The sequence below is a fragment of the Megascapheus bottae genome, chromosome 37 (genome assembly GCF_031878675.1).
Source record: "Megascapheus bottae isolate mThoBot1 chromosome 37, mThoBot2.hap1, whole genome shotgun sequence".
NCBI lineage: Eukaryota > Metazoa > Chordata > Mammalia > Rodentia > Geomyidae > Megascapheus > Megascapheus bottae.
This window is the reverse complement of record NC_143545.1, coordinates 3,958,661-3,971,216: the sequence shown is the minus strand read 5'-3', so window position 1 is coordinate 3,971,216 and position 12,556 is coordinate 3,958,661. Positions and strand designations below refer to the sequence as shown.

General features: G+C 45.0%; 1 long non-coding RNA gene across 1 annotated transcript; it reads left to right on the top strand.

Annotated features, from left to right (window-relative positions):
- The first annotated feature begins 260 nt into the window (after positions 1–260).
- Positions 261–2,004, top strand: LOC150042088 (uncharacterized). Its single transcript, XR_016533674.1, has 3 exons — positions 261–310; positions 633–739; positions 1,806–2,004. It is a non-coding gene; the product is annotated as an uncharacterized LOC150042088 (long non-coding RNA).
- The last annotated feature ends 10,552 nt before the right edge of the window (positions 2,005–12,556 follow it).

Sequence of the window (12,556 nt, the reverse complement as noted above, 5' to 3'; positions counted from 1 at the left end):
AGGGACGACAGTTGTACTAACGGTGATTCTAGCAGGTGAGTGGTTTTGAATGCCAAGGTGTGGCTTAGGCCGTGGGATGGGCACAGAAAACAGAAGACTGATTATAAAGCAAATCCATTGTGTGTTAGTGAACCAAGCAGAAAGCCGCATTCCAGAGCACAGCCTGTTTTCTTCCTGTCCAAGAGAGTGGATTGGCTTTGGGAATCAGTGTTTCTATTTTTCTGAGGACACAAGGAACTGGATGTCCAGTCAGGACTTTTGTGCCTCCTCTGGAGCCAATCTGGCCACTTTTGACACCATCTACGACCTGGTAAGAAAAGCTTTTGGGGTGCTGAAGACACCCCACCGCGACTTGGAGAGGTTGTGTGAAGTTAAAGGGTTGGCGCCAGGAGCTCACGCTGTCATCCAGCTACCCAAGAGGCTGAGATGGGAGGATCGAAGTTCCAAGACAAATTGTGAAAGTCGGATTGGCACATACACACAAAGAAGAGAAAAAGAATTATTAGTCCTAATACAGAGCTTCTCAGAGGCTGAGATGTGAGATCACAGTTTGAAGCCGGCCTTTGACAGAAAAACAAAATACATCCAAAAGACAAGGACTCTCATTTTCAATGTACTGTGTTTTATTACAGAATTTCTTGAAAAGACATAAAGATTTGTACGATCATTGGATTGGACTTAGAAGAGAATCCTCAAAACACAGTTGGAAGTGGGCAGACAACACAGACTTCACCAACTTGTACGTTTTCAACCAACCTTCAGTTTGTTTGTTTTGGGTCTGGATTGGGGCTTGAACTCAGGGCCTGGGCCCTTGTTCCTGAGGTTTTGCTCAAGGCCAGCGCTTTACCACTTGAGCCACAGCGCCACTTCTAGCTTTTGCTAAATAGTATTATTGGAGGTAAGAGTCTCATGGATTTTCTTCCAGGGCTGGCTTTGAACTGTGATCCTCAGATCTCAGCCTCCTGAGTAGCTGGATGACAGCTGTGAGTCCTGGAACCCAGCATGGATTTGTTGTTGTTGATGATGGTTTATTTTTCTGCATTTTGGAAACAGTTGAGCCTGAGTGAAGGTCACGTCTAGGGAGCCCACAGGTGGCCGTGGGTCATGAATGAATGCGTGGTTAGTGTGACTGGGATGGACGGGTGATGGACAGACAGGTGGCATTCACACCAGGACTTTGAGAATGGAGAAGAAACGCAACTCAGTCATCAGTGCTCAGCACTAAAGTCAGATGAGCGCTAGTCTCTTACTTCTGTTAGAACCACACCTAGCATCCGGGTTGTGGCCTGGTGCTAAAATGCTTGCCTCACATTCACAAAGCTCTAGGTTCGATTCCTCTGAAGCACATACACAGTAACAGCTGGAAATTGTGCTGTGGCTCAAGTGGTAGAGCTCTAAACTTGGGCCCAGGAAGCTCAGGGACAGTGCTCAGGCCCTGAGTTCAAGCCCAGCACTGGCAAGAAAGAAAAAACAATGAAAAAGAAAAGACAGGCCACAGCTGCGTGCTGGTGGCTCTCACGTGTCATCCTAGCTGCACGGGAGGCTGAGGTGTGAGAATCAGGGTTCCACACCAGCAGAGGCAGGAAAATCTGTGAGCCTCTCATCTTCCATGAACCACAAAACAGAAAGCCAGAAGTGGTGCTGTGGCTCATGATGGGAGAGCAGGACTCGTCTTGAGCACAAAAGCTCAGGGAAAGCATCCAGGCCCCCAGTTCAAACCCCACAACTGACATAAAGAAAAAAGGAAAAAGAAAGCAAGTGTGCAGCCAAATGTGAATTCTGAACGTGTTTCTGCTTGGCTCTAGGGTGGAAGTTCGAGGCTCTGGGGAATATGCCTATTTGGATGAAGCTGGAATTAGCAGCGCCAGGGTCTACGCAGAGAGAAAGTGGATCTGCAGCAAACCAAGCCTCTACGCCCAGTGTCCAGCTGCCTCCAGCTCTCTCCTACCCCGGGTCTCCTCCTCTACATACTGTCTGCTTGTAGCTGGGATCCTCATAGCTCATGCCTAGAATCCCAGCTATGCAAAAGACTGACATCTGAGGACCTGGGTTCAAAGCCATCCTAAGCAGGAAATTCCATGAGCATTATTTCCAGTGAAACATTAGAAAACCAGAAGTGGCACTGTGGCTTAATTAGTAGACCACTAACCTTGATCTGAATAGCTCAGGGACAGTGCTCAGGCCCTGAGTTCAAGCTCCATGACCCACAAAAAAGGAAAAATAAGAAAATACCTGGTACCCCTCAGGAGACATTCCGTCTTGTTACAACTTGGGGTTTCTCTCTCTGCCTTCATCTCTGTGTGTCCCCTGACAACTTTGATTGGATTGATAATTAGCTTTTTTCCTTCTTTATTTTGTTATTCATTAAAAATTTTAATTATTTACTATTATTTTTCATCATTTTTGTTAATTTATTATTTTTCTTTTTTACTTATATATTTTTATATTAAATTGTTATTTTCTTAAAATTATATTTCTTTAAAAAATTTTTTTTCCAGTCCTGGGGCTTAAACTCAGTGCCCGAGCACTGTCCTTGGGCTTTCTCAAGACTAGATCTTGGCTGGGAGCTTGGCCTAGTGGTAGAGTGCTTGCCTAGCATGCAGGAAGACCCGGGTTCGATTCCCTGGTACCACATACATGGAAAAAAGAAGCCAGAAATGGTGCTGAGGCTCAAGTAGTAGAGCTCTAACCTTGAGAAAAAGTCCAAGGACAGTACTCAGGCCCTGAGCTCAAGCCCAGACTGGCAAAAAAAAAAACTACAGCTCTACCACTTGAACCACAGCACCACTTCCAGCTTGTTTTTTTTTCTGTTTGTAATGGGGTACCAAGGAATTGAACCCTGGTCTTCATGCATGCTAGACAAGCACTTTACCACTAGGCCAAACTCCTGGCCTTGTTTTTTTGTTTGTTTTGTAACCTTTTTTTTCTTCTCTTCTTTTGCCCAAGGTTGGTGCTCTACCATTGAGCCATAGTGCTACATCTGGCTTTTTGGTGCTCCATGGGAGATGAGGGTCTCCTTTGAACCTCGATCCTCAGATCTCAGCCTCCTGAGTAGCTAGTCAGACAGGCGTGAGCCACCACGCCGGCTCTCTTCCACCTTTTTGATGCTTCACTGGAGAGAGGAGTCTCACAGACTTTCCTGCCCGGGCTGGCTTTGAACCATGATCCTTGGATCTCAGCCTCCTGAGTAAGTTGGGATGACAGGTGTGAGCCACCAGCACTGTAGCCACTTTATACGTTTTCAGAACTAGAACTGGAGCCTTCTGTCGAGCAATGTGTTATTTTAATTTCACATCAAGTATTTATATCAAGGTCTCCCTAGAAATATTATTGTCATCTTCCTACCAGCCCTGCAGTTGACCTGTAAAATTATAGTTATAAAATATTACTAAATAGAAGAGATTTTAGCCTGCTTTGAAGAGAAGAACGTGATGGTGTTTATTTTGTTAAAGCCAAGTATACAGTTATTACAGGATTAGTGCCTGAGTTTTGCTTCCCGAAACAATATAAATATATACTTTGGAATTTAATAGTATAGTTGTGTTTGTAAAATTAAATGTAATCAATTGGACTTTATTCTGGGTTGAAGGGAGTGAAAATATTTTGCTGTTTACTTTACTAAAGCCACACATGCAATTCTAGAGATTAACATCTGTGTTATGCTTTGGGAAGCTAAACAAATGCTTTATCATTTGAAATAAATGTTATAATACATCACTTTCAAACTTTCTAGGTTTTGGCCAGTCTTGGGGCTTGAACTCAGGGCCTGAGTACTGGCCTTGGGCTTTCTCAAGGCAGAGCTCTACCACTTGAGCCACAGCGCCACGTACAGCTTTTTCTATGTATGTGGTACTGAGGAATCAAAACTGAGTCTTCGTGCATGGAAAGCAAGCACTCTATCACTAGACCAAACTCCTGGCGCCCTCTAGAGTGTGCGTGTGTGTGTGTGGCACCCTCTAGAGTGTGTGTGTGTGTGTGTGTGTGTGTGTGTGTGTGTGTGTGTGTCTGTGTGTGTCTGTGTGTTTGCTTTGTGCTCAAGGCTGGTACTCTACCACTTGAGCCACAGCACAGTTTTCTTGTGGTTCATTGGAGATAAGAATTTCAGGGACTTTCCTGGCTTTGAACCTTGATCATCAGTTCTCAGCGTCTTGAGTGGCTGGGATTACAGGGGTGCGTCACCAAGCCTGGCTTCTCCATGAGTTTGAATAAGAAGACATCTCCCACCTGTTCATAGACAACTACAAGAAACAGCAGAATGTGCAAATTCTACTGTAGCCATAGGAACATAAGCAGTGTAAAAGCATACAGTTGTATCTGTAGAAATATGAAGGGCATTACTATTGGCTATTAGACCAAACAGTACAAGAACGAGGACTCAATATTTGCGGACCCAATGCTATGGACATGGTATTGGAAATATAAACATAACTACATAGACATAAAAACCTATGACTCTACAGACAAGTTTTATTTCATAAATTAATATGTATCCATGATATACAAACCCTTAGCTGAATTTTGATTATGTTCTAAAAACTAAGTGCCAGTGATTGTATATAGAGATTCCCTTTTTAAACACTTGTCATTTGAAATATGACTAAAAAAATCCAAGTAAGACTGTGCAAAAAAAATAAAGACAATAAAGAAAAATTAAAACCCTACAGACAACAAGCTGCGTGCTGGTGGCTCTCACCTGTCATCCTAGCTACACAGGAAGCTGAAATCTGCGAATCAGAGTTTGAAACCAGCCGAGGCAGGAAAATCTATGAGACTCTTACCTCCTATGAACCACAAAAAAAAAGCAAGAAATGGTGCTGTGCTCATAATGGGAAAGCAGGGCTAGTCCTGAACACAGAAGCTTAGGGCCAGCGGCCCCCACACTTGACAAAAAGAAAAAAGAAAAATGAACAAAAGCAAGTAAATACCCAAATGTGAGTAATGCACGTGTTTCTGCTTGGCTCTAGGGTGGAAGTGGGAGGCTCTGGGGAATACGCCTATTTGAATGAAGCTGGAATTAGTAGCGCCAGGGTCTACGCAGAGAGAAAGTGGATCTGCAGCAAACCAAGCAGCTACGCCCAGTGTCCAGCTGCCTCCAGCTCTCTCCTACCCCGTGTCTCCTCCTCTACATACTGTCTGCTTGTAGCTGGGATCCTAATAGCTCATGGCTAGAATCCCAGCTATGCAAAAGACTGACATCTGAGGACCTGGATTCGAAGCCAGCCTGAGCCAAAGATCTAAGGGATAGTGGCCAGGCAGGGAGTTCAAGCCTCAGGATTGGAGGGAAAAAAGCCTGCATTTTGGGGGTCAGGGGTACAGTATACTGATTTGCAGTACAATGAATAAAGTTCAGGGTAGGCACAGAGATGTTACTGGAGGGAAAAGTTGTTAATTTCCTTTCTGGGGTTCTCTGGAGGTAGGGGTGTCAGAGCATATGGGGAATATGAGTCAATCGTGCATCACACATGTGGTGACACAGCCACCTTCAAAGGCCCGTAGTATCTGAAAAGATGGCGATTTACACATTTTCCACCTGAAACTCATATCACTTCTTTCCTTTTCACAATTATCTTTACCTTCAAGAAGTTGTAAAAGAGTTTCAATTCACCATGTCTAACTAGGAGTACAAGGCATTATTTCTCTCTGTGTGTGTGTCTGTGTGTGTGTGTGTGTATGCTTGTGTGTATGTGTATTCGTCCTGGGACTTGAACTCAGGGCCTGGGCACTGTCCCTGAGCTTTTGTGGTGCTCTACCACTTGAGCCACACCTCCACTTCTGCCTCGTTGCTGGTTTGTTGGAGATAAGAAGTTTATGGATTTCTGCCCCGGGCTGGCTTAGAACCCTGATCCTCAGATCTCAGCCTCCTGATTAGCTGGGATGGCAGAGTGAGTTGCCAGCCCCTGACATGGCACTTCAATGAGTCTTGATCGTTTTCATCTTTTCCACTCTTCTCCCTCATTCCAATTCTTCATCTAACAACGAAATAATCCTTCTGAGTCACACTAGACCAAATAAGTTACAGCACAAAGCTTCACACAGATTTCCTAATTTGCTGTCCACCACTGGACATGGAAATTAAGCAAGGTCATTTCAACCCATAGCTTTGTTTTCTGTCATTTTCCTTCTAATCTCTTCTAACTCTTGACACCTAATTAAGTCAAGCGTCAGGTGCCAGTGGCTCATGCCTATAATCTCAGCTACTCAAGATATTTAGATAGGAGAATCACAGTTCAAAGCCAGACTGCAAAATAAAACCCTAGAACCTGGTATCTCCAAGGTACCAGCAAAAACTCAGAAGTGTAGGGCCAGGAGTTTGGCCTAGTGGTAGAGTGCTTGCCTAGCATGCACAAAGACCCAGGTTCAATTCCTCGGTGTCACATACTTAGAGAAAAGCTGAAAGTGGTGCTGAGGCTCAAGTAGTAGAGCTGGAGCCTTGAGAAAGTCCGAGGACAGTGCTCAAGCCCTGAGCTCAAACCCACCACTGGCAAAAAAAAAAAACCCAGAAGTAGAGAGCTAGAGCCTTGAAAAAGTCCAAGGACAGTGCTCAGGCCCTGAGCTCAAACCCACCACTGGCAAAAAAAACCCAGAAGTGGAGCTGTGGCTCAAGTGGTAGAGCACCAGCTTTGAGGGGAAAAAGTTCAGGGACAGCGCTCATGCCCTGAGTTCAAGCCCCAGGACTGGCAAAAAAAAAAAAAGAAAAAAAATTGGAGTCATAGAATGACGGAGTAAAAGAGGTAACACATCTCCATGAATGGACAGAGGGGGTGGGGTGTCGGGAGCCAAACTAAGCTGCCATATAGTGGAACCTAACTGATAAGAACATCTGGTGTTTACCTCACTGATAAGAACACCTGAGGATTGTAAAACCTCATCCATGTAAGATAAGCTTGACTAATATCTTACCCTGTAGAATAATCTTTAAACCTTATCCTTGGTGCATACCTAGGGGAATGTGTATCTGCTTAAAAGCCTGCATTTGGGGGTGTCCCTTACCCAGCTTGGCCTCTGGCTAGGACTGTCCCTATGCATAGGACAGTCAATTTGTGAGAAATAAAACCCATGCTGGAAATATAACACGAGTCATACTGATTGAAATAAAACATCCTGGAGCCGGGCGCTAGCGGCTCACACTGTCATCCTAGCTGCTCAAGACGCTGAGATCTGAAGACTGAGGTGTGAAAGTCTGTGAGACTCTGGTCTCCAGTGAACACCAAAAGCCAGAAGTGGAGCTGCTGCTCAAGAGGTAGAGCACCAGCCTTGAGAGAAGGACAGTGCCCAGGCCCTGAGCTCAAGCCCCAGGACTGCCAATAATAATAATATAAAAAGATATATGGCCCAGCACCAGTGCTTCACACCTGTACTGCTCCTAAATACTCAGAAGGCTGAGACTGAGGATCTCGGTTCAAAGCCAGCCTGGGCAGGAAAGTCCTTGAGACTCTCCTCTTCAATGAACCAGCAAGAAAGCCAAAAGTGGAGCTGTGGCTCAAAGTGGTAAAGCACTAGCTTTAGGCCAAAAAAGCTCAGGGATAGCCTGCAGTCGGTGAGTTCAAGCCCCAGGACTGATAGACACATACACACAAAAGGTTTATGCAGTTTCTGTATATTGATATAACCTGAGAACCTTTATTAAACTAAGTCCAGTGCCTGAACTTTGCACGCTGGACTGACTTGCGTACTTTTAAATTGGGGAATTAACTCTGTTGGACCTGAACCTTCCAGAGGGCATTGTGCTCTGGAACCTCTGATCCCTCATTGTAACTCATGGGATTGCCCACCTCACCCCAAATCAATAAATTAAAAGTTGTTGGAGTCTTGGGGGACAGAGACATGAGATTAACAAAGGCGGGGAGCTGACTCAAGCCCAAGAAACTCCAGGTGTGTGTGGGAGAATGTTCCAGACACCAGTCAAATGGAGAAGGGGTGGTTTCACCAGTGGGTGAATCTAAGGAGCTAATTGAGCTGAGGGATGCTGAAGACTGATTGGCTGGTCAAGGTGGCAGGGAGTTGATCTGTCCTGGCTCTTCTTCCGGGCATGACCATGTTGATTTCTGCTCCCTGTGACGTGAGGGTCTCCATTCTGCCCTCTGTCAACCCCACTGAAAAAGACTCAACTTTGACCTTTGGCCTCCTTCAGTTGGTTTTGAAAAAGGTCTGCTGGCTCTCCCTCTGGTGTGAATTATACAGGACACTGGGGCCTCTCATTTGGAAACAAAAAGGTCTTGCCCCACGCTGGTGCTCAAGCCTGTCATCCCAGCTACACAGGAGGCTGAGATCTGAGGATCTGGGTTCAAAGCCAGCCTGGGCAAGAAAGTCCATGAGACTTGTATCTCCAGTGAACCATCAGAAAACTGAAAGTGGAACTGTGGCTCCAGTGGTAGAGTGTTAACCTTGAGCAGAAACAATCAGGGTCAGGGCCCAGACCCGGAGTTCAAGTCCCAGGATCAACAGTGACAACAACAACAAAGTGTTTTTAGTATTCTGTCTTGTCAAAAGCCCAGCACTGTGGCAAAAGACACAAGAACTCACCCTTCTCTCTACAATGGAAGAGTAATGAAAGAAAATCACTGGAAGCTCAGTGCATTCAAAAACTATTAAGATTCAATCACTCCACATATCTAACATACTAAGAAGATGCCTAGTACCAAGAAAGCCTTTGCATACGTTTTTGTGGAGATAAACAGTGGTTATCATATTCTTCATCTTTAAATACCAGAGATTGCAGCTCTAATGGAAATATACAGGATGTAATAAGTAGCATTTGTAATTATTACCCTGACTTTCATAACAGGGATATTTGCACAGTCAACTGGTAACAGTAAAATGGTAGCTGGGTACTAGTGGCTCCCACCTGGCATTCTAGCCCCTCAGGAGGCTGAGTTTTTGGTTTGGAGCCAGGCTGGGGAGGAAAGTTCGTGAGACTCCTATTTCCAAGGAACCACCCAGAAGCTAGAAATAGAGCCATGGCTCAACTGATACAGTGCCAGCCTTCAGCAAGAAAAACTGAGGGGCAGCACCGAGGCAATGAGTTCAAGTCCCAGGACATTTACCAAAATATTCACTGGATATGTTCTTCAATGTAGTTTTAGTGCAAGTTTAGTTGGGGAGTAATTGGCACTCACCAGAATCTGTGGGCTCTGATTTCATCATTCTCAGGCTTCTTTGAAAGGCCTGTGTCTCTAGGCATAGGCTCCAGGAAGTCTCCAGGAACATGCAACAGCTGGTGATTAAATATAAATATTGCTGGAGGTTTCCTTTGGCTCCCCAAGAACTTTGCAAGATATGAAACAAAGGGCTTTGTTTATTCATCAGCCAGTGTTTGGGGCTGGTGTGTTGAATCAGATGCTTGATTATTAACTTGTACAGGACACAAGTCAAATGCCTGAATAAACATAGAGCACATAGTTTAAAAAAGACTTTTTAAAAAGTCAGGCACTGGTGGCTCATGCCTGTTAATCTTAGCTACTTTTAGAAGATTGGGATCTGAGGATAAGGGTTCCAAGCCAGCCTAAGGAAGAAAAGTCCAAGAGGTTCTTATCTCTAATTGGCCTACAAAAACTGATGGAGGTGGGAGCTGTGACTCAAGTGGTAGAGCGGTAGCCTTGAGCAGAAAAGCTCAGAGACAGTGCCCAGGCCTGGGGTTCAAGGCACTTGACCGACCCCTCTCCCCTAAATATTAATCATTAGAAAGAAAATTGGTTTTTTCTTTTAATTAATTTTTATTATCACAGTGATAATATAGAGGGATTAGTTACATTTTGTTCATCCTTTGACTCATCATCTTGTTTTTCCCCTTCCCTTCCCTGATTCATAAAAGCAAATAAATATACTAGGTACCAAAGTCAGACACAGCAACAGAGGATAAACCATAAGGAAAAGAAAATGAGAAAAAAGAATAGCAAAGAAATACCCTCACATAGAACATTAAAAACAACAACCATCAGTTCCTCAAAAGGCTAAGCATAGAGTTCCCCGATGACCTATCAATTCCATTGCTGGGTACTTATCCAAATGTCCGGAATATTCACCACAGCTAAGATATGGAACCAACTCAGATGCCCCTCGGTAGACGAATGGATCAAAAAGGTACAGTATATATTAAACAATGGAATTCTATTCTGCCATCAGAAAGAATGACATTTCCCCATTTGTAAGGACTTGGGAAAAAAATCATATTAAGTGAAGTAAACCAGACCCAAGAAACATAGGCTCCATGGTTTCCCTCATTTATCATAATTAATATGAGCCTAGGATTTTCCTAGCAGTAAAACACAATAACTCAAAACTACGTGCATATGTTCATACAGGAAGAAGCTAAGAGGGGCCGGGAGTTTGGCCTAGTCGTTAAGGTGCTTGCCTAGCATGCATGAAGACCCAGGTTCGATTCCTCAGTACCACATATAGAAAAAAAGCCGGAAGTGGTGCTGAGGCTCAAGTGGTAGAGCTCTAGCCTTGAGAAAGTCCAAGGACAGTGCTCAGGCCCTGAGCTCAAGCCCAGGACTGACAAAAAAAAAGGAAGAAGCTAAGAGAAATCAGTTCCAGGATATGGAAACAAGAAAGCTAATCTTATCTCATTGGTACTGTGTTAGCCTGGCTCAGATCACTGAATCACATCAAACAGCATTTCAGTGCAAATAAATATGTCACAGGAGAAAGAGCACTGAACTCTGTTCTGTTGCCAATATAAGTGATGAAAAGAAGGTTGCTCTGCTGAGCTCTGAGCCGGTTGTTTGGATAGCATTCTCATCCTTGCCTTTCCAGACCTCAGTGGCTTCTGGGATGGTTGCTGTAACTTTCCCTTCACCTTTAACACTGTTACACGTGCACAGCAGATCCAAGGGTGAAGCGAAGTCATGTTTTCTTTTCCAATCTAATGCTTTATGCTACCAGATGGAGAAGCACACATCATAGGGATTGATGAGTGCTTTGGGCCTAAGTCAAGCAAGAACCTTTCATTACAAAAGTTTTTTTTTAAGTGAAAAGAACCAGGTATGGTAACATATGCCTACAATTCTAGCACTGGGGAGCTCGAGTAGGAAGGTCTGAGTTTCAGGTTTGCTTGTGTTACGTGGGGAGCCTCCAGGCAAGCCTCAGCAGAAGAGCAGGAACCTGTGTCAAAACACCATGTCTCCCCCACCTAAAGGCCAAAGGTTACAGAAGCCTAATCACACCACGTTTGTGTATTTTTTTTTGGGGGGGGGTGGTGTCATGGGGCTTGAACTTGGCCTGGACGCTGTCCCTGAGCTCTTCAGCTCAAGGCTACCACCCTACCCTTGAGCCAAGCCCCCCTTCCCCTTTTCTAGAGGTTAATTGGAGTCCCAGGTCCTTTTGTGCCTGGGCTGGCTTTGAACCGCGATCCTCAGATCTCAGCCTCCTAAGTAGCTAGGATGACAGGTGTGAGCCACCTCCACCAGCTACTTTCTCATCCCAGGATGAACACAATTGAGTGGGTAACTGGTGAAACATGAATCTTATGTTACTTAAACTAACCCAGACCCCATAGACACTCAACACAGAAGTTCCCAAACAAGCTGGGAACTGTCAACTCCCCAGAACAGAACTCAGGAATAAAAGGCAAGGAACTAAGTGCAGGAGCCCAATCAGGAAGAGACATAAGGGCAGCTGCCCCACCCTTCCTGCCGCAGCTGCTGACTCCTCCTCTTGCCCACCAAAACTGCGCGCCAAAGTCAAGTAGAAAAAGATAGGGCAATTCAAATGACTCCCCAGAAACAGGTTATGATTGGAATGGCCACTCACTGTGACTTACGAAATTGTGCAGTTCTGCATGAATGTTACAATCCTATTGGCCCCTGTACATGGTCAAGTAGCGCCATGTGGTCGGTTATAAAACCCCTGGAAACAAAGGAGTCAAGGCTCTCAACTCTGACCTGCTGCATTGCCGATGGTTGTGAGTCTGTTTAGGCTCCAGCTTGCAAGAAAACACTTGTGCGCGTCAACTGGATTCAGCTCAGCTCCTTGGAGGTCTTTGGGGACGTCCCTGAACTTCTTTTGCTCAAGACTAGCACTTTTCCACTTGAGCTACAGTGCCACTTGCAGGTTTTCTGTTCATATGGTACTGAGGAATTGAACCCAGGGCTTTATGCATGCTAGGCAAGCACTCTACCACTAAGCCACATTCCCAGCCCCAAATGACCTGGCTTTTTCTGAGTAGTTTATTAGAGGTAAGAGTCTCACAGACTTTCCTGCATGGGCTGGCTTTGAACTGTGATCCTCAGAAGAAAATCCTGTTTTTACTTTGGTCTTAGGGTCAAAGTCTCACTACCTTTGTCTTGAATAGCCCTTAGATTCATAATCTTCCTGTTTGTGTGGTTCGGATGAATTCTGGACGGGAGTCTCATCTGAGACCTCAGTCTGTGTGTGTGTGTGTGTGCACACACATGCACCAATCCTGGGGCTTGAATGCCGGGGCCAACCGGCAGCAAACCAGGGTTCGCAGATTGGGGTTCCTGAAATCGGGGGCAAGGACTAGCAAGAAATAGAAGAGAGACAGACACACCGGGTCCGGGATGTCCGCAGTCCAGGTAAAGACTGCCGAGACTGC